Here is a 27,710-nt window from a genome sequence, read left to right on the forward strand (position 1 = left end):
TATAGATATAGACATATATATATATATACATATACATATATATATATATATATATATATATATATATATATATATATATATATATATATATATAAATATATATATATATATTTAAAGTAATTGGAACCGATGTATTAAATGGGAGAAAGTTGTTCACAAAAATTGACATAATAGACCCTTCTAGTCAGAGAATGAACTAAGGAACTTCGACTCAACAACTCTGCTAGCATCTAGACCAGCGGTTCTCAAACTTTTAAGCTCGGCGAACCCCTTTTTATATTCGCCTACTCTGCCGCGACCCCCTCTCCCCCAAAAAAAAAACACACACACATACAGCAATAGAAGAGTAGACAATAACAATCCATATTTTCAATGGTCTTATTCAACCCCTGGCAAATCATCAATCGACCCCCAAAGGGGTCGCGATGCACAGGTTGAGAACCCCTGATCTAGACATTTTAATATCACGACTGTCTAGAATATTCTAGATTTATTATAGTTACTGTTCTAAACACGTGTGGTATATTATAGAATGTCGCTGTTGTTATGAACGAGCCTGATAAATCATTGTGTAAGTTAGCTAAACAACAACTTACATTCATTGACAGCCCATTTCATTGAGTATTATCGCCAGCACACTTTTGTAGTTATAAGAATATTAGTTAGAAAAACTTAACCAATACGAATTAAAAAAAATATTTTATTTACATATATTAATTTCAGAAGAAAATGAACCAAATATAATGTGAATTATAGCATTATGGATTTTTCAAATTCGAGTTTTATCACTTGTAAATTATGCTTAAATAATACCCAACCTCAGGTATAGTAATAAATGTTTCTATTCAGGCTAATTTTTTTTTTGAAATATGGAAAAGTCATAAAAGTAACTTTTCATAATTCCATCAAAATTCATTATCCTTCTAAACCAGCTCTTTCCTGTTCTGAATAAATTTGTTATATGAAGATTTGTGTCAGTCTGGATACTGTCAGCTTTACTTTCTTTTCCTTATTCCTTGTTCACTGTGACCTATAAAATGATATATAAACATTCGTAATTATTACGAAACAAAAACGAAATATAAATAACATATTAAAATATCTTATTAGAAAATGTGCAAAGCCGTAATCTAAAGATGCAGACTGTGCCAAGGAAAAATAGTGTGCTGTTTTCTGCAGTTGTTCATCACTGCCGTACAGGGTGTTGGTTATGTTGGGCTGCAGTTGTAGTAGGGTCTGCCTAAGGTAGATGAGGAAGAGTCATTCAAAAGAGGATATTTTTACGGTTTATGGCTGATTCAAGCAACCCATTCCATTCTCTAATGGCTCTAGGCTAGAAGGAGCACTTGCAGTAATTTGTTCTAGCGTATTTAGGTGTGCATAGTACACGTACATTTGGACAGATAGATCTAGAGATGTCCATTTTGGCAGAATGTAATTGGAAGTGGAGGTGTGGTGGTTGAGCGGTAAAGCGCGTGGCTTCCAAACCGAGGGTCCCGGGTTCGAATCGTGGTGAAGACTGAGATTTTTAATTTCTGGATCTGAGTCTACTCAGCTCTAATGGGTACCTAACATTAAATTGTGAAAAAGTAAAGGCGGTTGGTTGTTGTGCTGGCCGCATTAAACCCTCGTTAACCTCAGGCCACAAAAAAACCAGATGACCTTTATATCATCTGTCATATAGACCACAAGATCTGAAAAAAAAAACTTTACTTTTACATAATGCGAAAAGTTGATATCTGTATGTTGATCTAACAGAATGCAGGAGATCCGGTGGTCTCCACTTTTACGGTATACTGATGTATTCCAACGTGACATGAAGCTCTTCAAAATCGACACTAACAATTGGAAAAACAAAGGCACTGGATAGATCCACACGGAGAGAGAGCATAATGGAAGGGTCCTGAATTGCCGATTCCAGACACAACAGAAGCAGAAAGAAGGGTGAAAATGCAACGGCGCCTGGTGAGTACATATTCCCAACCTGCGATCGCAGCTGTGTATCTAGGGTTGGCCTCTTTAGTCATACAAGAAGTTGCAAAGGGAAAAGATCGTCTCTCGAGACATAAAATGACACTGAATGTATCTGGGAGCAGGTTTCCGTTCTGCCTTTAGGAGTTTAGTCTAGACTCGAACTCAAGCCGTCTTGTTAAGTAGCCAAGCGGTTTAAACCAAACATCCGATATTTCAACGTGTCGATTACTTATAGTTGTGTTTTACTAAGCAAACTACTTTAATGTCTTCAAGCTAAATATCAAGTAGGATATTGTTATTTTATGTAAATATAAAATCACCCTTCCTGACTTGCATTTTGTTAGCACAAATCAAATGAAGTTGTCTGACGCTGAGGATTAGTTCATGTTCCCGTTACAAGGTCTGTGCTTTTCTTCGATGACTTCATTTCAGTGAATTGATTTTTGCAACATACTGATGCCAGGTATCCTCTATATGAGATATGTAGAGATACAAGATATTACAAGTGTTATTATTTGTATCTACTTAAATACAAATAACTAATAAAATCATTAATATTAATGTATTTTATGACACATGTATTTTAATTAACTTGTGTACTCAAATGTTTTAAAGTTAAATAATTATCTCATAAGATAAATACTTTTACAGCAGTATTTAAAAGTATTAGGCATAAAAATGCATAAAAGTGCAAATAATTGATTAAATGATTGAATCATGGAACTATACTAATGGAACACCAGCTTCGAGTTTTTTACAAAGACAAAGAGAGTCGAAGTGCCGTCGCGCATCTTTTTTAGCGCACCATACCAATTTGAAAAATCGATGAGGATGCCAAAGAAGAAATTTACTCCGAGAGCCACTTGGATTGACCTTCATTGAGAGTAAAACTTCCCCACACTATATTTTATTAGATCTGTAAAAACTTTATCCATTTTCTGACTATCTGATAAAATAGATAGAATTTCCCTGAATAAGAGATCGTCACAAAAGTTATTTTTTTCGATCACCCTATAAAATGCCACTTATTTTCCAAAAAATAGAATCTAAATTCCGAAAATACAATCTTTCAGTGTTTCTGTGTTTGGTTTATTTACACTAAATCTGGATGAAGACCTGTCTACCGTTCCGCTAAATGCGTATTTGTTACGATATGCTAAATTGCACGAAATAAAAATAGGAGGCCTAATACAGTTTTGACACTCCAAGCTACGCATTTCTAATCGTTTTTTTTTTATTATCGAAAGGACTAGGCTATAGGCCTACACGTCTCGTGGGAAACAAAGAAAAAGTTAATCTTGATAATATTGTAGCCTAAATAAAATGACAAAAAAAAAAAAAAGAAAACAACTATAGCCTAATCTAAAATGAAATAGATCTAGAGCTAGATTTTCTTGGACGAATGATATAAAATAAGTATAAATAATAAGTCATATGAATCTGATAGATCTAAAACAAATACTGATAGAGTCATTCATTAATTAATTATTAGAATTACTTGACTACCAACTGGGTATTTTTATTGCCAAAATACAATGTATTTTATGTGCATTTATTAAAAACAACAACCAAAAATTAAGCGTTCGGCGCAACTAGATCTAATATTAATAATATAGATTATAGTTCTAGATCCAGAAAGCTACTTCTCTAATTCAGTTTTCTAGTTTAATTCTAGTTAGATCTAGATGTCTAGACCAGTAGATCTAAATCTAGCCAGGGTTTTTGTCATGGAATAGATTTATAAAACTTCAGCCACCTACTCACCTACTGATCACGATATGACAGATTGTGATAGGCCTACTCTCTCTACTACTAGACTCTACATCTAGTATGATCTAGATCTAGTACTACTACTAGTAGTAGATCACTACATTTGACTAGATGATTACTAGATCACAGTAAAATTCAATGTGTACTTCCGACTTTAGCTCAACAAACAAGTCTACTCCAAAGTATAGATCTACTAGTAAAGTCACAAAGTGTAAAGGATCATTATATATTCACATAAAAAAAAATATAGGCCTAAATTTAAATGAATCGAATAATCAGTCACTAATTTGACTAATCAGTAATTCTGAGTAATCTAAATTGTTGTTTTTTTAAAATGGCAAGTGTTATTGATGACTTGTAAACCAGTTGCAGAGATTCTAGTTTTTATTTTGATGACATGTTACGATATATCAATGATATTTATATAAACGCAAGTACCTAGTGGAACAGACAGAATGACCATTTAATATAAGGCAAAGAAGTAAGATGTTTATAATCCATCAAACTATGATCAAACTCACAGAGGACTTTTGTCATTTGTGACGGCATTTCATGCATTTACAGAAGCTACAAACTATTCTACAAAAATGATAGGCTTGTCTTTGATTCCGAAGACTTATGAGGAATGCTATGTTTCCAGTGGCTACTCAGCCCCAGCTGTGACCTACATATTATGCCACACTGAGCACAGGCATAACCATTATCCACCTGTGGTAGAATCAGTTGTTTTTTTTCTTTTTGCCGTCTACCCTCGGCAATTAATTTTCATTGGTGTATACCACACCTTTGTAAGTGACCTCCAGCTGTCTCATTCTGAAGCTGTATGCAACCAGGTGCTCTCTTATTCTATGTCAGTTAAAGCAAGTTGGCGCCTAAGCTTGTCTTTAAAGCATTTCTGTGGTACCTCTTTATGTGCATATGACATGTTAGGCAAATAGGTTTTGCCTATCGGAAGGCCATTTCGGAAAGTATAGGTGTTTAAAATGAAACTCCAAACATCTGGACTTCCAGTAACCAAGAAAATAAGCTTAGGATTCAAAGAGACGACACTGGCATTTCAGCTAAGACGATCAGTAAAATTAATAGCAACTTTAATTGCAGTCCACCAAACAAGATCAAAAGAAACAAGTGTGGCTTCAATAGCATTGATAATATTTAGTTTACTTTTATCTCATTTACTAGTATTACTATTTCATTGACTAAGGTTTTTTATTGTCAAATATGCATAAGTACATGTACTAGTTCCTGCAATTTGATGAAAAATAATAGTTAAATTATGTGTAGTCTATATACAAATGTTTATAAGAGATCACAGCTTAGCTTAATTTCAAAACTATGATTTTGTGTTCTGACTCTACTCTAAATAAATTATATTTTATTTTAAGAATGCAAAGTTGGAAATTCTGTTCTGATGAAAAAAAATTATTAAAATAAAGTAGATGTTTATGGTTTCTTTGTATTTATTTTTAAATTATTTATTCATTAAAAATTAATTGTTCATTAACATTCACTTGAAGTAAAGATCAAAAACACAAATTCAATACATGATCAGCTCTCAATTCATGCAGATCACAGCCCATCACTTAAATGTATTTACTGTCAAATCTACACACTATTAATTTCAAAATGTTGCTTTAAATTGTTATATGACACAATCAAAGTACTGGTACCTCACATTGATGTAGGCCTAAAGCAGCTGAAATAATGACAAATTTTCATTCAATAACTTGTACTGTCATTTATTATCAGACGTGTAAAAACTAATGACCTGTATCATCATCATTGGCCTCCTTCAGTCGTAGAAAGACTAAGGTTTCATCTCAGAGCACACTTCCTCATGTGGCTGTGGAGCCCTATTTTGGAGAGACACTCCCGTCCACAGATAGCACAGGTTAAGGTGGCTTTTGCTTCGGTGGTAGAGGAGCTGGCCGTTTTTCGGATTGTACATTTTTCTTCCTGAGCTGAGACCCATGTACTTTCACTGTCCATAGCTTTCTTGGTCACTGTCTCTCTCCAGTCTCTCTCCATCTGTTGCGGTCTAAAGCTATGTCTTCCCAATTGTCAGTATTGATGTTCACTGATTTGAGGTCACGTTTTATTACATCTATGTAATGGAAGTGGGGGCGACCAGTTTTTCTTGTGTCAGTAGTGTGTTAAAACTAATGACCTGTATATATAATTTATTAAGCAGGAGCATCAACAAATCTTGAACAATAATTGTCTACAGAAAAACTTTATTCTTATCCAAACAATATACATTTACAATGTACTGATCAAGGTTTATTTATATTTATCCAAATCTATATGGCCTAAAGATTATAGCGTATTTTGATGTGTGAATACCAAGTTACATTATTACATGAAAATAGTGTACTCATTTTTAAAATATTCTGGTTAATAAAAATAAAAAACTAATGATACAATAAAATTGAAGCATTAGTCAAAAAAAGAAAAATTTCACTCAAGATCTATGTGAACTCTGCTTGAAAAAAATCATTTTGAAATTAATAAAAAAAAAATTATGGTTCTTGAGTCAATGGAATGAAAGCAGCAATTATTTAACAATTTCATGATTATCCATTCATTTCAATATACTTATAACTGAAAAATAATTCATAAGGTTTAGATACAACCATTTTAAATAATGATTATAATTTTTTTCTTAATTTGCTTAATTCAAAGCTAATATAAACAAGATTTCCTCTGTCAAGAAACTTATGAGGGAACAACATGCATGTTCTTCTCAGTAAGTTTTGCAAAGGGAATTAAGAATAATTGATGTTGCTTTTTTTTTGCCAACATTTTAAACCTTTGCACCAGGTTTTAGTTTTAAGGAGAATGCACCATATTTTATATGTTTACTTTTGTTAGATTCTTATTTTAATTTTAAAAAAGTAAAATTTCCCTTACCACTCATCCACTGCACTCCCTCTTGTTTTAATGGGGCTCAGATTAATAGTTTTCAAGTACAATATTAAACAGATTTAAAGAAATACTAAATCCAAACCTGTTGGCTGAATGACAGGATATACATAAATATGTATACAGCTTACAGTGTAATATATATATATCTTAAATTAAAATTGGTCCAAGACTTTTATTTTGCAACATGATGGTATTTTCCTTTCTGGTGGTGCTATGCAGGAGTCCAAGAATCTCATCTTTTCTCATAACAGAAAGTTATCTAGTTATAAAAATAAATAAAAGGATTTAAAAAAAAATAAAAAAATGTGTGACATATGTGTTGACCATGCTAAACGTATATATGTTATTAAGTATAGTTATATAATTTTGCCATTCTAAAAATAGTCTGTACCTAAAAAGATCTACTGCGTTAATGTGTAGACATGGCCCTGACCTTAATAGTTATGAATTATTACTATAGGTGAAGGCAGATGTTCAGTTAATTTGATGCACATTGAACTAATCTAAAAGCAACTATAACATATATTATGATTTACATTTTCATGGAAAACTAGTTTTTCAAAAATACAAGTACTTCAGCTTATGAGAAAAGTACATAGGGAAAAATTGCAGTACCTTACCTTTAAGAGGTGCAACCAATCATTGACTTTTCAGGAATGCATGCCTTTTTCTTGCATTTCCAAACATAACTGTAATTATACAATTAGGCATATTGGTTAATTTCTTTTGAAAACATTAAAATAAAAAAATAATATTATTAAATTGAAAACGTTGTTGTATCAAACATACAAATTATCAGACAATTTTGCCTACTTTCATCTAACAGTTTATTGTAAAGGAATGGCCTGCACAACAGCCAAGGTATATTAGGCATTCATGAAAGATGAATGTGCTTAAGAGTGTTATAAATAAAAAAAAAAAAACTAGAGAAAAATGTTAAATTCCATCCCAGATATTTGGATGTTGCTTGACCATGAAAATCACACAATTCATAAAATATCTATTAGATAACTAAAATAAAAATTGTATAGTAGTACTTACATTAAATATTGAATGGATGCCCAGAGAGTAGAAATAGTATAAGTATGATCCTTGAGCCATTCTGGTACATCATCAGAGCTGGTTGCCATGGTTCTACTTGTTAATAACTGAAACATTACAAACATTTTTTTTATTTATAATTTATCACAGACTAGAATAGAAATGTTGCCAGGAAAAATACCAATGGTTAGAATACACCTGATGCTACTTTTGTAGCCTTATTACTGGTTAAAACGCACCAAAACTTCATTAATTAAATCTGATAAGAAATATATATGTATCACACAGGTCAAAGTTTATCAGAGAGTCATAGCAAATAATTAACTAGATATGTGAGTTTTATATTAAGTACTGAATTTCAGGGAATAGATCCAACTTGACACCACATCATTTATTATTTCATGAACTCATGGGTCTGGGTATGGCATGGAAACTATTATATAATATATATGGGGTGTAGGCAAGGCATGGATTATAAATTGTCTTGTATAGATTAGATTGGGTAAAACTGCCAATCGAAGGTAACTTTTACTAATAGATCTGGATCAATTATAAATTTATGGGACCTAGGCCTGCATAAATCTTATCTTTTATTATATATTTTATGTACATATATAACTAGTCTAGAATCTATAATTATATCTTAATAATAATTTTTGTAGATGTCATATAATATCTAACATATTAAGTATAGATCAGTAGATTTAGAATTTTAGCTAGTGGAATATTTTTATATTCCTAATCTGAACTGGATCTATATATCTAGAATTTAGATCCGTAGATTTAGTATTTTAGGTAGTAAAAACTTTTATATTCTAAATCTAAACTGGATCTAGATCTAATAATTCTAGAAGCTTAGATCTAGAAGACTAGTTGTCAAGATTTGACTACACTATGGCTAATGCACTAGCTTAGTAGGCCTACTAGATAGATCAAGAGACAGAGTACTAATAGACTCTTCTTGCCTCGTTGGGCCTCTCAAATCAGCTACAGACTTTAGAGACAATTTAGGAAGGTGAATATCGATCCAATTCAAAGATCTACAATCTACATGTTAGAGTCTAGCTAGAGATGCTAGATCTAGTCTAGAAGGCTTATCAATAAAAAAATAAAATCAATCATTTCTAAAGTTTGTAAAATTATATGTAGATCTAATCTATCTATTTATAATATAATAAAAATCTATGTCTACTTTTTAAATATTTAAAATGATATGGCTGATGATATTAATTATTTTAATTGAGACATTGACATACTGTCACATACAAAGTAACAAATAATTAGATCTTATACTAACTCATAGACTCATACCGTATTGTATTAAACCTTCGAGTTTACGTTCCACTACCTTGACTTGACTATATTGACTAAATAAAGGGCACTATGATTATAGAATTATAGATGTAGATTATTATCTATGATGATGATGTTTATCAACTGGTAGATCTATAAGTAGTATCGTCACTTTAAGTATAATCTGTATGACCACTGCATTCGTTTCATTCACTGTCTGTATCAATAATCGTATGAATGTGATGTGAAAGTGAAGTCTAGATTTAGATAGAATTGATAGATCTACTATTAAAAAGTATTAACTATACTAACTATATACTATAGTGTCTATACTATAGTATAGCCAGTATGACTCGTATGAGTAGGCCTATACTCATAAACTGTAAAAGTGTATAAGTATAGCTATACTAGACAGACTAGATGATCGATAGATCTAATCTAGACTCTAGACTAGATCTATAAATATTCATATTGACAATTATTGATCTCATGTATGGTCTAGATCTAGATAAAATAGAGTGGATCTCATGACTGTCTATATTATAGTATATTAGATCTATTGATTTTTTTAAAACGTTAAATAAATCTAGACCTTAGTCTTTAACTTTAGTCTAGGTGTTGTAGATCTTTTAAAACGTTAAATAAATCTAGACCTTAGTCTTTAACTTTAGTCTAGGTGTTGTAGATCTAGATCTATATTAATAATATTATTCTAGATATTATACATTTTTTACAAGAGATCTAGATCTATATATAAGTTCGGTTTTTTAAAAATTCGCATTCGAAATTTTAAATACCCAGATTTAAGTATTTATATACCCATATTGGTAGGTCCGAGTTAATCATTTATTAGATCTATTAAAGCATGTCTATATAAAAGATTATTATTTTAAAAATATATTATTATATAAAAGATATAGTTATGAATATTTACTTTAAAAAATTAAACAAATGAATTTTTCACTTTTGCCAATTAACACTCTGGCTAGCAAAAAGGATGACTCCTCAATAGTGTGAAAAGACGATAACTGCATGAGTTGGTTTGGAATTGTATTTTGTAAGACTAATTTTCAAACATATCCTTCATGAGAGAGAACGAAAAAAGGTTGTCAAAAAAAAAAGCTGGCTGGACTACGCAAATAATGGACCAGCCTCTCTCTCTTGATATCTTGTTAAGAACATTGGTGACCGGGAAAAGTGGATGGTTTGGTTGCGCGGGAAAGATGATAAAAATGACATCTACATTAAAAAAATTCCAAATTTTGTGTAAAATACCCAAATGAGGAAGTACTGGAAACACCTATTTTAACGAAGTGGCCTTAAAAAAAAATCTTTTGTGACGATCTCTTATTCAGGGAAATTCTATCTATTTTATCAGATAGTCAAAAAATGGATAAAGTTTTTACAGATCTAATAAAATATAGTGTGGGGAAGTTTTACTCTCAATGAAGGTCAATCCAAGTGGCTCTCGGAGTAAATTTCTTCTTTGGCATCCTCATCGATTTTTCAAATTGGTATGGTGCGCGAAAAAAGATGCGCGACGGCACTCTGATCATAAAATCTCGAAGCTGGTGTTCCATTAGTATAGTTCCATGATTGAATCATATTTTGATTGATTTATGTTTTGTCTTTGACAAAGAAAAATTGTGTAAATTTTAAACTTGACTAGGGAAAGGGAAGTGGGAGAAATGACGTGTAAAAGATTCCACCCAGACAGTAAGACGAAGCGAGTTAATAATAAATAATTATCATAATAATTAGTTAAGTGGTATTCAGTATTGTCTACGCTTCTTAGCCTGAAAAAAAGGCTACTAATAGGAAAAAGTCCTTATAGGAGACAGCTTTGCAAAAAGAGAAGCAAAGAAAAAAATAAAAAGACACTTCTGTTGGTGTTTATTGGACTGAATGGGATGTGAGAGACCCCCAACAGCCTTGTTACGATCCAAACACTATGTTTGAAAGGGCCATTGTTGGCCCTGTGATACATCGAAGGAAAATGGAGTTTTCCCCGTGTGCTCATCTCTCGGCCTCGCTTCCTGTCACGAGATTCTTGGGATATGGCGTTACTTTTAGGGATGTGATACATTTGCACGGAATTCGCACCTGATTGGGTCTTTTAAGAAAAAAACAATTTTTTCAAATAGCTTCCTATTGTTAAACGTTTCATAGTCTCAACTCATAAAACTATTACACATTTAGCGGCATTCAGTAGGCTGGCAGCATTAAGAAAAGTTAGCCATAGTTTAGAGCAGGGGTGGGCAAATTAGTGACCGCGGGCCACATGCGGCCCGCCGGAGTGTTTTATGCTTCCCGCAGTCACCCACAGTAGGCCTATATACATATAAAAATGCAATTATTAAAATAATTCTATATGAATTATTGAAATTTCTCATTATTTAGGGTTTGAAGTAAACGAAGATTATGCTTATACATTAATACTCTCAATTTAAGACACAATCTCTGAGTGTTGGGTAGGCTTGGCACAAGATGTCAAGTGTAACAAACTGGCGAAGATCGATATTTGACTGTGAAAAAAAAATTCCCAACCCAAACAGGAAAGTTTGCACAACTCTACATAAAATTCCATGTTACCTCCGCATATATTGGGAAACAAACAGGGATACTATCGCCAGGGCCCAGGGGTGACAACCACGGGTAGTTCCGATTTAAAAACAAAATAATCCAATGTATACGTTAGCCTAGCATGGGCAAGGCAAATGAGAAGTAAGTAAAATCCCATCTAAGAAATTGTTATGTTCCTCGAAGGACATTGACCGTGACTTTGTTATTCATATTTCTAATGAAAAGTGGAATAAAGATTTCATTTTTTTTATCTCCATTGCAATTGGTTGTTAGCATATGAAATGTGAATGCATGTTAGATCGTTTCAAACAAGGCTTTCCCATTTCTACAGCAAGCAAAAGAAAACAGGCTTTGTCATTTTCCTTTGCTGAAAGGGGAAATTACTTCTAGTGAAATGATGAAAAGTACAACACTTATTAAGATTCCTTAATTGTGCAATTTATAAAAGCAAATTTTAAGACGTCAAGAACCAGTTTTCAATACCATCAGCTCACCATTTAGCGCAGAAGCTGATTCAGCTTCAGAGGACATAACTTGAAGCAAAGAGAAGTTCCAGTCAGTACTTCTACATGAGTCTTATGGGTGCCAGAAGCTGTATTTTCAACTTAAAGAAACCCTGCTGCTGTTCATACTATCTGGGTACACATACATCTGTTTTTCCTCTTCTTCGTTCTTATTTTACATGTTGGAGGGTTCAGATGAGTAATTCTATATCTGAGATAAACCGCGCAGTGGCTTCCAGATCAGGCAGTTCTCCGAATGGTCTTCGGAGGGCTTTGGGGCCAGAGTCATGTTCGGGTCTTTTGATTTAGCATGCACCATTGATGGACATGGTCAGCATTCCCTGGTAATTCTCAACAAAGGCAAGTTTCGCTCGTCCAGACATTTAACCTCCGGAACATATAATGTCTCATTCAGTGAAAAAGCGTTTTTTTTTATTCGTGGAAACTAAACAAATATAATCACTGGTCAATGGTGACTTACTGTACTTTAACAGCAGCTACAAGGGTAGAAACTAGTAAGATAGTTTCACAGTTCCGGAACATTTTTATGCACGAGTGTAAAAAGTAAAATACTGCATGTTAAGTACATCTGTATTATTGTGGGGATAGTGGGATATAAAAAGACCAAAAATCGTAAAATTGGTTTTAAACATTGCAAACTCTTGTTGTAATTTTTCAACGTGGAGTGTGGAAAAAAATGAAAGAAACGTGAATCTAATACAGTGTAAATATGAACTAAAAGAGATTCTACACAGTTAGCTAGCGTATCTTTATAAGTTATATAGGCATATATATATATATGCGGCCCGCCATTCCCAAATGTTTGTTAATGCGGCCCTCAATACAAAAAGGTTGCCCACCCCTGGTTTAGAGTGTAAAAACATTTTGTTAATAGCTTAGCTTACGTAATAAAAAAAAATCCTTCAAGCTGTAGCAAAGAGAGATATACGCGTATCTAGGTTTAGGAAATGTATGCTCCCAAAACCAATAATGTAGAAAGGTAGTGTTTATTTTAGTTTTATGGAGAGAACATTAATTTAATATAGTCTTGTAGAATGATGCAGAGTAAGCGGCTCTGTCTTTATGTGTTAGGTACGAAAGACGGCTTCAGGATACCAGAGAGTAAAGACGTGTTTTTATAATAACATTTTTTTAAAACTTTACCTATTCCTTAGTCTGTTGGACCGTGGAGGCACCATGCAAGATTTGTCAACCGTCTTTCTCCATTCCTCTCTGTTTTTTGTCTTAGTTACAACCTCTTTCAATGGCTGGCCCGTCCATTCTTTTATGTTGTCCTCCCATCGCTTTCTCTGTCTGCCTCTTCTTCTTTTCCCTGGTACTGTTCCCTGAAGGAAGGTCTTTGCGAGCTACGAAGACCTTGTAATATGGTCATAGATTTTTTGGCTTGCGTTTTTTTTTTACTATAGTTAGAAGGTCATCGTGGGGTCCAATAGCTGTAGTAAACCTGTCTCTAATCTGTTGGTTTGTGATGAAGTCTTTAAATGTGATACCTGGGATCCTTCTGTAGTATCTAAATTCAATTGCATAGGACTGATTCGCTCCCTTGTTAGGGCCACATTTGTATATGCTTGTGAGTCTTGGACGCTGACTGCAGAGCTAGAGAGGAGGAAAGTAAGTTAGATTTGTTTAAAGAACAGTTTTATTTCATATCATCTCGAGTTGAAGATGTCTGTATTGTACTAAAAGTTATATTTAATTTCGTTCACAAAGAAGTTATTCAAGTTATTACGTATTAGTAATAATAAGTTATTATTCCACGGTGTGGTTGAGAGGCTAAGTGCGCTTGAACTTGGCTTGTCTTGGCTACCTAGAAGGGGGCTCGAGGTTCGACACCCGACCCGGGCAGAGTTGTGTTTACTGAGCGCCTAAAGTCAGCACGGAAAACCAACTCCTAGATACCCCCTTTCCCCCTTCCCCCCCCCCCCCCCCCCCCCCATTGGTCCACTAATGAGATTGGACCAAAAGCGCTCTGAGCATGCTATAAGCATGAAAGTAGCGCTATATAAAAGCTATAATAATAATTATCAATTCTAAATTAAAATACGTCTACAGCGGTTTAACTGTCTACCAGCAGTTTGGTGCTACAAGTTTAATGTTTAATGTTTTATATGTTTCGGATGTTCCTTCAGAGTTGAAGATAGTTTACTTCCTAGTCCAAACCTCCCGCAGGACGACGGGGGATGGGAGCGGGCAGGGTTTGAACCCGGGACCATCGATGAATCTGAACGAGAGTCCAGCGTGCAAACCGCACGACCGTCAACATCAACCCCCACCCAATCTCATTAACTATAAAATGTGTAAAGTTAAGAGTGTCAAAAAGAATAAATAAATTCCGCAAACAAATATATTAGCAAAAATACATTCCACTGAATATACCATTTTTACAGGTAATAGTGTCACGACAATCATTGTTTGTACGTTTTCTAAAAATAGTCATGAACGTATGATGGCCCATGGATCACTCGATTCGAGTTACAAACAGAAAAATGGTTTTAATTTAGTAATATATCTTTTATCTCTTGATATAGGACCAATGAGGATGACAAACGTAATCTATACGATGAGTTGGCCTCCTTCAGTCGTAGAGCGACTATGGTAAAGCATTTTATTTTCTTACTTTGCATAAAACATTAGTTATAGTCTTACGTTGCTTTACGTACCGAGGCGACAATGTCTCGATATTTCTTTATATCACTATTTTTTTCCTAACCGAAATATAATTACTTTTAGCAAATAAACCTTGCTATTTTTTTTTAACCATAAATAAAAAGGGATTTACCGATTTTTTTACTAATTATGCTAGGTTCAAAGGTCATGGGGTGTTTTTTTTTTTAGAGACCCAAACGTTGTGGCTGGAATTCATGCCAAGTTATTGATTTCAATAAATAAATACATTGTCTGCTAATACGTGTGGTTTTTTTTTTTGGTGCTCAGTGCATTTTTATATATGTTTTGATACTTAATTACGACTCGAGCAGGATACGCTATTCTTGTACCCCTAGAACTCAAGGTACATTACGAATATAATAATAATATTGATGTTACAGGAATGGTTTTGTTTGTGTGTGAAATCGTTTCTATCTATCTTATTAACGTTTCATTCAGATAGTCGTGTTGAGTTTTGCTTGTGGCCAACGATATTTACTAGCCGTCTTTATAATTGTATGAAGTTTAGATTTTTGTTTACAATACTTCTATTTTAGTTAGATCTCCAAGTAACAAGCAGAAACCTGGATCAGGAAACAGGTGATCTCAAAAATGGCTCTAACGATTTTTCTAGAAATCTAACAGTTGATGTATATTGCTGTGAAAGTAATTACTAGCTCGTTGTCTAAACGAGGAAAACTCTAGTTTGACCGTTACAATTTCAAAGTAAAAAATAAAAAAGTGTAATACTATATCTAGATCTAGAGCAAACACGGAGTAGTCAGCCGTTTTATCTTAATTATGCGATAACAGAAGATTTAAAAATTATTCAATTTTATTGAAGTGTATAAACGTTGCCTATAGTATTACGTAATTCTAATATAGATAACTTCTAGATTCTAGGAGTAGTTTTGAATCTAGAAGTAGATCTAGACTAGATCTTAAGAGTTCTACTAAATCAGAGCTTAATGTCTAGTGTAAGATCTAGATGTCCATATAATGAACATGCCAATAAATAATCCCAAAAGTATACCTTACTCGCTGGCCGAATGGAAAAAAAATGTGTAAATTCTAGCAGCTAACGGTGTCATGGGTTGGTGAAGTGACCCGGGGATGAAGTGACCAATAATGAAGTCACCGGCGATGAAGTGACGGGGATGAAGTGACCGGGGATGAAATGACCTGAAACTTACAATTCGATACCCAAATGGATCAAAAAAAAAATGCTGTTAATATATATTATAATTGAAGTTTAATAATAGATGTGTTTTTTTATATTATTTTTAAATTTGTTTCTTGTTAATATACAGATTGCCCTACCAGGCACCGGTTTTGAAGCTTGAAATACTGCAGATTTGAGCTTGGTAAGGAAGCGACAATGACAACATTGAAGTACTTCCTTTCTCTTTGCCTGCTGTTACAATTGGCGTCATTAGTTGGCCTATTAGTTTTACTAATCAACACCATCTCTTTTTCTACTGAGCAAGAAAAGGCTAATGTAACAGACGTTCCCTCTTCCAGTTATAAAACTAACATCACTCCATTCGGCAGAACTGTCAAGATAGACTTTCTTTGTAACGCAGGTCAGTACATAAAGCAAACTTTGACAGGACCTGTATGTGTCCCATGTCCACCTGGAACGTTTAACCCAGACAATAACCACATGTACATCTCATGTTTCCCTTGCACTGAACCTAATATTTACGAGAAGGAAGTCGAGCTGAAGGCCTGTACACTGACCAGTGACACGGAGATTGGCTGCTTGAAAGGCTATTTCAGAAATGTGATGGGACTCCACGAAGCTTCCTGCGACCGATGCTCCAAATGTAAAGGTCCAGACAATGTTATAGTAATTGAATGTGCAGGATTGAAAAACACCGTGTGTAGGTCATGAGACTTTTGGTTGGCCGTATGCTTATACAATATGATTTGATTATGTATTATATCATTACTGATGTAAATGTACTATAGTGAACAGACAAACAAAACAACATGTAAATAAATGCTAAAAGTTATCTAACATGAACATGTACAAAATATAACCCTAACCCTTGCTATTGTTATTATATATATAATTGCATTTTATTGATGTTTCATTTTTTTCTTTCTGCGCCTGTCTTCGGCAAGGGTTTTTCTTTGGGTGTCAATTGTGTCTCCAGAGAAATGTTTTAGACCATCGGCGGATAAGAGTTTTAATGTCGCAAAATAAGTAATGGTTTTCCTTGACTGCATTCATTTTTAATCATCTAAATCTAAGACAATGCCTTATTATTATTATTACAGCCGTCTTACACAACAAACATGAATGAGTATTCGTATTTGCGTAAAAATGGTAAGAAAGATGTATAGTCCTGGAGAGACATTTACAAATATTTCATTATTATCATCATTGTGTCATTTGAAACCAAATGAAAATCCGCTGCCGAGGACAGACGTAGACGGCGAATGGAAAATCTAAATCGACCACCGGCAGACAATGGTTGTGTCTGCGCTACATAAGGTAAAATATGTAGGTCGCGGATGGGGCTGCGTAGCCATGGAAAATACTGCATTCCTCATTAATCTTCGAACTCTCAGACAAGCCTTATTATTATTGTTATTCTTATTATGATCATTACTTGTCTTATATAACCAAGAGTTTTTCTTATTTCATAATATGCTACATAGAAGATTGTTAATTTTATTTATAGTATACACCGTGAAGCAAGGAGTTAATGAAGCCTATATGTTTTGTGTTTATTAAATAGATACATGTACAATTAATAATGTTAAGAAAATCGTTAATACATTATAACGGTGTTTACAAATATCACTATATATTTGACATAGTGGTCAGCTTATCTCATCTTGGCATCTTCTACATCACTACTACTGGTCAGCTAGTCTCAATACAGTAACTTGTAGATTTCTCATAGTAAAAAAAAGTACAGTTTCACCTTTCAGATCTTGTGATCTATAGTGCTAATGATGTAAAAATCATCTGTTTCTGTGACCTACGGTTAACGAGAGTGTCTTGTGGCCAGCACAACGACCAACTGTCTTTTCTTTTTTCCCAACTAATTTCAGGTACCCATTAGAGCTGGGTAGACTCAAATGATGCCACAGTTACGGGTATTGTTAAAAATATTCAGAGTGCAACATAGTAGTTGGGGAAAGCAGTGTATCTAAACCTTCTATCTAGGTTTTAGCGGTATTTGGTAGAATATGCCTTTAAAATGTCATTTCATCTCATATGCTGATGACGTCAATCCCTGCTTGAGAATCGCTGAAAACGTTCGTATGTCATCAAGGTTGAAGGCTCTTGAAGCTGACAAGTATCCTAAATAGAGTGTAGTTTGATTGCAGCTGTTCAAATCTCGGCTGCAAGGACTGAATTGCAGTGTCCACAATTCTATTGAAGCAATGTATCCTGTAGTTCTTTTCAGCATTTCCAGGTGTGAAGTTTTCCACAGATTTATCATACTGCCTTTTCTTTGACGTTTGGTTAGGAAGATTGAAACAACATCCATGTTTTCAGCCAATTCCTTTGCTGTAACACGAATCTGAACAATTCCTTCAACTTTCAGTTTCCTTAGCCAAGTCATCAATTTGTACGAGTCCATTGCAGTGCTCAGACCTACTGTTTCACCTTGCAGTTCTTTACTCACAAAATTGACTTGGGAGAGCAAGTCATTCCATAACACAGGTGACACTAAGACTTTGTACTGCTTCAATGTTTTATTCAGTCTTTCTAATTCACTTTTAATTATCGCAATCCTTAGTCTCTTTAGCTAATTCAACGAATGTGTCACATATCTATTTATATGCCAGTGACTATTAAAAGTAATTAAGTATTGAAACTTCCGGGTTTGGTTAAAAATCGCCCTATTATTACAATTTTATTAAATGAAAGCTGACAATGCTTTCTTTCGAACGATGTGTATTTTTTGTTTACATATAATTTATTATTTAATATCGAGGTATGAAACTTTGATTTATTTTTCTTTCATTTTAAAATTTATATAATGTGTCCATTTTCAAGACGCTTGGTTTTCTATTATTTTTTTACTTATGCATAATTTAAAATCAAATAAAATAATAAGTAATCAAATTTTTGGTTTCTAATTTAATAGATAAATAGTAAAAAATAAATTACCTATATGCTTATTGCCTTTATATGTATTTCGAATGTTGGAGATAGCATTCGAAACTCAGTAGTTTTGAGTACGAGTTCTATTCTCCATTTTCTATCACAGCGTATGCGAACACGGAACACTTTAAAATGAAGCTACAAGCTCTCAGTACAAGAGCACAAATATTCTAAGGAGCGAAATGGAAGAAAATCATTATGAAAATAATGGCCCTGCGGCTGTTGAGGTTAAGCACTTAGCTTCCGAACCTGGGATCCTGGATTCGAATCTCGATGAAGTCTAGGATTTTGAAATTTCGGGGTTTTTTTTAGGGCATGGCTGAGTCCAGTCAACTCTAATATGTACCTGACTTGAGTTGGGGGAAGTAAAGGCGGTTGGTCGTGTTAACCGTTGGCCACAGAAACAGAGCACCTTAACTTCATCTGTCCCCTGGATCACAAGGTCTAAAAGGGAAAGTTTTTCTTTTTTTTTTTTTACATTATGAAAATATTGATTTTTTTTTTGGGTCTATTTATGACTGCTGCAAGGTCTTCAAGTGCACTTCTAAGACTGTCATTACCCCCCCCCCCTCCCGCCATCCTGAGAAAGATTTGCGCTAGAATGTAATGGGCTTCAACTAGAGTTTTTACTTTTTTTTACTTTGACACATAAAAATACAAAAGATAGTCTATTGATCTCATTACGTAATAAAAAGCATTTTTACATAAATTCGTTCCATATATATGCGAATTCAGACGTCCTGACTTACTTATAATCCCATTCATGTAACAAATCGGGTAAACCCGTTTTAATTGTACTTTATATCCTATTCATCAATCGCTCCTTTCGTTTTTAATAGATATGAATGTATCGGCTTCGGGTAAACCCATTTTTGCAAAACTAATTTTATTTTCGTAGCGAAACAGAAAAACTTGAAAGGATCATTAGTTAAGTTTAACATACATCTAAATCCAATCCACTAGATTAGTAAACACAAACTAAGGCCTGCAGGCCGCGGGTAATGTCAGGCTACTATCTTTTATATAGCTCTATTTTCATGCTGTTAGCATGCTCCGAGCGCTATTGTCCAATCTCATTTGTGGTCCAGTGGGAGGGGGAGGGGGGTATCTGGGAGAAGGTTTTTCCGTGCTGCCTTTAGGCGCTCAGTAAACACAAATCTGCTCGTATCGGGTGTCGAACCTCGAGCCCCCTTCATAAGTAGCCAAGCCAAAGAAAGTATAAGTCTACTTATCCTCTCGACCACGTATTGCAAATAAAGTGATAAGGCTTTTCATGTTTATCTAATGAGTTAATTTAACATGTCAACAAGTAAATTATTTTCAAAAATTAAATACTTTAAAGAAATTGCATTTGACTCTTACCATATTCCATTACGCCTCCGAGACTTGGAAGTTATCCATAAAGTTTGAAAAAAATTAGCATGGTGATTTAGAAGCATTCTTGGAATAACACACCGAGATCATGTCACCAACAGTTCATTCTTCCCTCCCTTTAAAAAGATTCGCCGAACATTTTCATAAACAAGACCAAACTGGTTTACCAGAGTCAGCCGAAAAAAATGGAAAGTGTAATCTTGCAGGTTTAAATCTAACACGTCGTTGCAGCTTCTTAGAAGGCCTACAATCAATAGTAGTTAGACGCCTTTGATCGAACTCTAGGTGAGAACTTGCTGCATGAACAGATGAAGAGAATCTCAGTTTATGTAAGTTTTTACATATTCCTATACAGTGTCCTTCCGTTCGAAAAGTCTTTTTGTCACTAGAGGTTTCATTATCAAAGTAACTGTAAAATTATAAGTAAATTGTAGAGTTAATTAATAAATGTTATGATAGATTTAACTTTTTTAAAATTTTCAAACTGTTAATTCGGTATGAAAAAAAATAATTCTAGCGTGTTCTGTAGCTTACAATATTTGCCGACTAAGCATTGTACGGCTATCTCTGTAGCAATTTATGTCGCTATAAATGGTCAACTTTTCCATCATATGCATTTTACATAGTGGTCATCTTTTTTAAAATATCAGCTATTCCTTCAAACGTGAATAAACACATGTAACTACACATAGTGGCCATCTTATTTAATCACAGGAATAACTGTAACCACACAAAGTGATTAACTTCTCTGTATCAACTACCTCAGCAGTTTAGATCAATCTTTGACTTTTAATGAATATGATTTTTTCATTGTTTACAATTCTTAATGTGAAATTCGTATTTATAAGAATGTTCTCCATAGGTTCTATATCTCAAACAAATTGATTAGAAAGATAGCACAATGGCTTTTGTTTCCGTCGTAAACTGGTTATAAATCATTTCGAAGCCCATGACAATGACCATGCTACAGATGAATGCAGCTTTGAAATGAAAAGTAAGAGGAGACAACTAAGTTTACACTATCCAAAAAAAAAAAAAACCTGGTTGTCTACCGTTTCCTCTTATTGTATTCATATCTCACAGTTGAACACAGTGTATCTAGGATACATCGTACAAACTATTTCAGTTCATTATATAAGGAAACACACAGCTCTAAGTATTCTTTTGTAATTTACTTAATTAACTTAACATCTCCCAAAGTGATGTTAACCCTTTAGATACGTGTGGTCGTTTAGCCTCTAATCTAATCACTAGAATTGTAATTCCATTTTGTATTCACACATTGTAAAAAAAAAAGCTCAGCACTTTAAGGGTTAAAGTCACTTATGGGCAATGTTGTTAAAAAGGATTCCAAGAATATCTACATCCAATAAAACCTGTATTTGGTAAGTAAAAGCAGCACTTCTAGAAATCGACACCCAAACGATAACACATCGACTGTCTTCTGATATTGTTGTGCGCCAATTCTTGAACATCTCATACTTTCCATGCCTGTATTGTAATTCAGTCATCTGTTTAGTCAAGCGTAACTCGCCTAACTGGATCGTTGTGGGATTTGAGTTCAATAGAGCATAAAACTGTAGTACCTTTAAATGTTGGCCTTTGAAAACACAATCGCTGAAGTCTAAGTAGTGTGCTTAATGTTGCAGTTGTATGCAATGTCTGATCTACTGATAACTTAGGGAAATTTTGCAAACTCATTTTTCTCAAGAAAATTCTAACTCATTTCCATCCATGTCATTTATGCTTATGTTTAGATAATTAATATCTATATGTTGCTAGATCTTTTCAATATTTTTTTTTTGGCTAGATTCATACTATTTTCTAGGCTGACAGGTCTTTAGAAGACTATTTTCCTTCTCATTTTCGATAACTTGTTACGAAGTTAGCCATCTTTAAAACTAGTAGTAAATAAGATCTATATGTCCAAGAGTGTTAGTTTTTGGATAAAGGACCTGTAGAAGACGTGCTTGCACTGCATTAATTTGGTTAAGTTCTCGTCAGATTTGTTTTCCAAAATGTATTAGAAGTAATTAAGGTGATTAATACCCTCTATTTTGCAGTTTTCTTAGCTTTTTTTTAAATTTCGTGTGAATGTAATATATAGCACATAAAAGTAAGTCCTAAACTTATTTATATTGAAATGAAAGGCTTAGATCAAAAGCCCAGTATTTGAGCCTGTACCTTAGTGTGTCATAGGAGTCATCGGGCTGCGAACACAGTACAACTTGCACCTGTATATTAATGCTCAGCTTCTCTTGAATGTCTCCAGTAGTGAGTAACCAGGAGGCGAGGCCTCAATGAGTTTTAAAGCACAAATGTTGAGAGCATAATAGAGTCGAAATGGGTTTCTTCTTATTGTGTAGAAGCTGTCATTGAAGCAATTTTCAGCGGCGATTTAAAAACGTTGGCAGAGACAAAGGCATTGCAGTAAGCCGCAAGGATGGTGACGAATTCTCAAGCAATCGTCTTTTATGCACGCATTGCAGATCGAAGAGGATCCGATAGTTTAGAGCAGGAGTTCTGGGTAGGTAACAGGGTCTTAACTGAAGAGACAGCCTAAGTATCTGGCCCGAACTTGTAAGATCCTTTAAAAATGCCAACCTTTTGAATTGTGCCGCAATGGAGTAGTCCGAGAATGAAGCCGTAATGAGGCTTTGAAATTGTGCCGCAGGAGACTAGTCTCATAATGAAGCATCGGTGTTCTGAGGCTTTGAAATTGTGCTACAGGAGACTAGTCTCAGGATGAGGTTCGGCGTATTGAGGCTTTGAAATTGTGCTGCAGACGGCTGGTCTCAGGATGAAGCCTCAGCGTATCGAGGCTTTGAAATTGTGCCGCAGGAGACTGGTCTCAGGATGAAGCGTCGGCCTAATGAGGCTTTTGAATTGTGCCTCAGGAGACTAGTCTCAGATGAAGCATCGTTGTATTGAGGCTTTTACATTGTGTCGCATTAGACTAGCCTCAGGATGAAGCCTAGGGGTATTAAGGCTTTTGAATTGTGCCACAGAAGACTGGTCTCGGAATGAAGCCTTGGAGCATTGAATTGTGAGCCGTGGTATAATATAGTCATTGTTATCTGAAAAAAAAATGTGAAGAAAAAAAACAACAAGAAGCTTAACTATATTGTAATATCCAATGTCCACAAACAATTTGTCAATTAGGAATCACTTGTGATTCAAGTCTATTTAACATCAATATTATAGAATCCATGACTATTGTACGTCAGTGTCATGTGATCAAGCTAAACTTAAATACTTGCTTCACTGAACATGTTCTATAGAATTGTGTTTGCTTAGAAAATTTTTTTTTTCATTACAAATTTTTCACGAAACGTATATTGATGTAAAAAAGATGTTTGTTGAAAGGAAAAAAAACAGCGTTTATTCGTGGGAATTAAAGCGTAGCAGACATTTGGACGGTTTTATTACTGTAATACATCAAAGTTTTATTTGTGAAAAAGAATCTGCATCATAAAACTAGACCAGCTATAACGTGCTTTACAATGTAGAGATAACACTTCTTTAAATAAAAGAATAAAATTCACATTACGAATACCATACATTACATTCTTTTTTAAATATAAGTTTCATCTGTTTCTTATGGATGGCTGCCTGGTCGTGCGGTTTGCGTGCTGGACTGTCTTTCAGAATTATCCATGGTCCAGGGTTCAAACCCTGCCCGCTCCCATTCCCCGTCGTCCTGGGGGAGGTCTGGACTAGGAAGTAAACTATCTTCAACTCTGAAGGAACATCCGAAACATGGAAAACATTTTACAAACAAACAAACATGTCAGTCTATTCATTGTAAACTGTTATGTTTGTCATTTCTCATGGAAATAAAACTTGTTTTAAAGTTTAAAATTGCTTGTCTATAGCGAGTCTTGCGTTTTAGAGTACAAACACATGGAATACATACATGGGAGGAGACAAGACGATAAGGATAGTTTCCGTGCTCATTTAATGTCAGCCATAACTACCCAGCTCAAGCCACATTGATCAGGGAACATAAAATGCACCAAGATACATGTGTGTAGTCGCTGAATGAACTCTTCATGTTGTCTGTTCTATTTATGTGTATGTTTCTGTTGTGTTGTCTTTATATGAGAAACGAGTCCTTGTAATCACAACAAATTTCCGTAAGGATCAATAAAGCAGTCTTAGTCTTAGTCTTAGTCTAAACAGTATCTGAATCCTTGTCTCTGAACAACTAACTTAAAAGGTTCTGTGTTAAGTGTTCTACTTTGCTAATTAATATATATATAATGGAATGTAAGGCATATGTGTGTTTGTGTGTATGTATGTATTTAATAAAAAAAATAAAACGAGTCAAATTCATCAGAAACAAGGTTATAAAGACAGTTTGTTAGGAAACACAAACTCAAAATCGGCCCCCCGAAGTGGTCCACCCAGCAGGAAAAAAAGGCAGGTTTCAATATTTTCAGAGAGAATATCATAATGAAATTCTATCCAAGACACATTACAGATATAACGTATAATATAAAGATTTAATGCAATGCACATAACAAGCCATCAGTTGCTAGCGAGAGCAGTCCACTCTGTTAAACATTTTACCTGCTCAACACTTGGGTTCGAAAGATTCAAGTTTTACATTACAGCAGAACGTTTAACGTATCATAAAAAAAGTTTCCTTCGGAATCTAGAAGTGCATGCTATTCTTTCGGAATCAGGAATTGACATCTTTCTCTGCTGTTGATACAAGAGTGGTACTAAAAGCTTTGTACTCCATTCCGAATTTGTTTTATAGTCTACGTTTATGAAGTCAGAAAGTGACGCTAGAAAAGTTTCAATTACTTAAAGACATCACACACACACACAATACAATATATCGAGCACATCTTCAGATGAATGACTCCATGTCGTAATTTACTGTAAACGTCACAGAATTTAATTACACCTAATAACTTTAATCGATTACCATTATACCTACTATTTTAAAATGCCAAATATCAAAACGGAATTTGTAGCTAGCACATTTGAGAAAAATATTAAAGACTTATCACGAACAGCTATGGCTCGTTGTGACTGAAGAGATGGTGAATGGTCTGTTTTTTCACCACAGGCTTTTTTTTGTTATACAAAAGTTTTGTTAGGACAAAGGTGCGTGTCAACTAAGATAGTGTCAGTCCTTGTCAGAAATGTTGACAGTAAATCCAATGCAATCCGATAAGGGGGCGTTAGTAGCTTTAGCAAAGGGCATATTTTTGTTTTGGAGATCATAAATATTATCTTTCTATTTATCTTGATTTCTCATCTCTCCCGTGCTGACAAGTTGAAGCGCTATATGATAGCAATAATAGAAGGATATGCCGCAATAACAATAGATAACAATTACTATGGAAAATGTAGTCTAGTATTAAAGGAAAACAAGGATGGTTTTGAAATTTAAAAAAAAAATTATATGTGTTTTGGGTTACAGAAAATGAATATATTATTTTTTGTATTTTTTTTTTCAAAATTTACTTAGTTATTTATGTTTTTCGGACGTAATTTTTTTCTTCGCATCTAAATGATGAGTTTACACACCGGGTTTCTCTGTGACGTCTGTTGACTTACTGTATAACTAAAACCATGCAGTAAAATTAAAATCTTTTAAAAGGAAGTTCTAGATATAGTAAGCAAAGACGTGTTAAGGGTAGATCTACATGCTTGACTAACCACGGCAGTGTGTATTATCTCGCCTGGCTACTCAACACACAAGAAACACTATCGCTTGGTTGTCTTTTGGCACGTAGCCTAGGATAGCTTATAAGGGCCAGTTTGTTAGAGTCAGTCAGAAACGGGATATATTTATTTTTGGACCATGAGGGATGAAGATGAAAATGTTACTGTTTTTTTTTCCGAGTTGGTTATCGTAATGCTTATATATATATATACATATATTGTAATAACTTAATGAGGCAACTCAACGAGGCAACGATATTTATTTACATGAGGACATTACACAAACATATCATCATCATCATCATCAAACTCCATTTGAGTGAGGGCTTGAGAGGCTTAAATCCTCTCTTACAAAAGCCTGGACAGAAACCCTTCTGTCTTGCGTAGTGCATAAATGTCGCCATACAGGTCGAGAATTTTGGGTTACCCAGACTTGTCGAGACGGAGATCAGCAAGTCTGGGGCAGTCAAACAGAATATGAGGCACGGTTTCCTCTTCCTCCCCGCAGCTGGGGCACCGTGAATCGAAATTTGGCCGTAGCCGTGAGAAAAATGAGCCAACAGGACAATGGCCTGTCTTGCACTGTTCTATAATAGCTTGACCAGGCCTCTACCACGGGGAAGTGCAGTCAGGGCGCCTCATGCGCTCCCAGACTCCACAGGCTTTTTGGGAATTGTCCCAGCACTCAAACCACTTTTCCATTTCTTTTTTTTTTAAATTATAGCCAGAGCATGATGAAAACTTACAGCCTGATCAATGGGTGGATTTCGCCCTCCCTGGTCTGCCAAAAATTCTGCAACAGTGTTGCCAGTCACACCTATGTGATTCGGTACCCACTGCATTATTACAGGGGTGCCATAGCGCTGCTTTATGTTGTGTGAAGCCATGATGACAGTGTCGATTTTAGGAGGCCATGGTCCGGGGCTTTGCAAAGTCTGTAGTACAGATTATGAGTCAGTGACCACAACAATCTGTGTTGCCCTCAAATGTCCCTCGTTAGCCATTATTTCAGCCGCATTTACTGGACTTGTCCTAAAAAAAAAAGGCCTCCTGCCTCTCTCCACTTTCATGGATTAAACCCTGCCCATACGAGTGAGTGGCTGAATTAACTGGTCTTTCGATCGTTTATAGTTAAATGTTAAAGTCTGGACTGTTTTCACTGCTCGATCTAAAGGGCAACCCAAATCTCCTCCCCCCACACAAACATATAACAACGTCTGCCTTGAGTACAGCATCTTCATTACCTCTTTTCTAATGTCAACATCCTTCTAAGTCTAGTTTCTAGCAGTGCGCACCTTCTGCACTATCTTGGATGGTGGTGTGCATGGCAAGGATATAACGATATATATATATATATATATATATATATATATATATATATATATATATATATATATATATATATATATATATATATATATATATGACCATAGCTATGGACTAGGCCACCACTAAGTCTAACAGCCACTGTAAGAATGAAGCGATACGATTGGTTAGATCTAGATTCGCTTTCAGTATTGCTGTGGGAAGTAAAGTATGCCTAACCTACAAAAATATCTAAGTACACTAATTATTTATATGTAAAGATAACCTATATAAAGAGTATGTGGATATTTAACTTACGTTCAAATGCTGTAGAATAATTTAATAATAGTATAAGCTATGAAGCCAACATTTAGGTGATACTAAACAGTTAAAAATCGTAGCTGCTTGCAGAGGGCAGAACTGTATGGTTGATTACTTTTTTTTCAATAAAATGTAATCGATAG

The 27,710-nt window shown here is 34.5% G+C and overlaps 3 long non-coding RNA genes across 9 annotated transcripts; 1 reads left to right on the plus strand and 2 right to left on the minus strand.

The window, feature by feature from the left end:
- Positions 1–688: 688 nt before the first annotated feature.
- On the minus strand, positions 689–27,627 carry LOC106057375 (uncharacterized). 6 transcript variants are annotated; one of them, XR_008774339.1, is made up of 6 exons: positions 27,565–27,627; positions 20,794–23,336; positions 20,248–20,668; positions 13,254–13,706; positions 2,295–2,444; positions 689–1,030 (listed from the first exon to the last, which is right to left on the minus strand). It is a non-coding gene; the product is annotated as an uncharacterized LOC106057375 (long non-coding RNA). The 6 variants fall into 6 exon arrangements; XR_008774336.1 differs by lacking the exon at positions 27,565–27,627 and adding an exon at positions 25,208–25,405; XR_008774338.1 differs by lacking the exon at positions 27,565–27,627 and adding an exon at positions 25,204–25,405.
- LOC129922341 (uncharacterized) lies at positions 6,154–13,247 on the minus strand. Its single transcript, XR_008774342.1, has 4 exons — positions 9,022–13,247; positions 7,711–7,817; positions 7,290–7,358; positions 6,154–6,928 (listed from the first exon to the last, which is right to left on the minus strand). It is a non-coding gene; the product is annotated as an uncharacterized LOC129922341 (long non-coding RNA).
- On the plus strand, positions 14,646–18,846 carry LOC129922342 (uncharacterized). Of its 2 annotated transcripts, none has more exons than XR_008774344.1 (2): positions 14,646–14,705; positions 16,067–18,846. It is a non-coding gene; the product is annotated as an uncharacterized LOC129922342 (long non-coding RNA). The 2 variants fall into 2 exon arrangements; XR_008774343.1 differs by lacking the exon at positions 14,646–14,705 and adding an exon at positions 14,867–15,120.
- Positions 27,628–27,710: the final 83 nt, after the last annotated feature.

This window comes from Biomphalaria glabrata, chromosome 13 (assembly GCF_947242115.1).
Source record: "Biomphalaria glabrata chromosome 13, xgBioGlab47.1, whole genome shotgun sequence".
In the NCBI taxonomy this organism is placed as follows: Eukaryota; Metazoa; Mollusca; class Gastropoda; family Planorbidae; genus Biomphalaria; species Biomphalaria glabrata.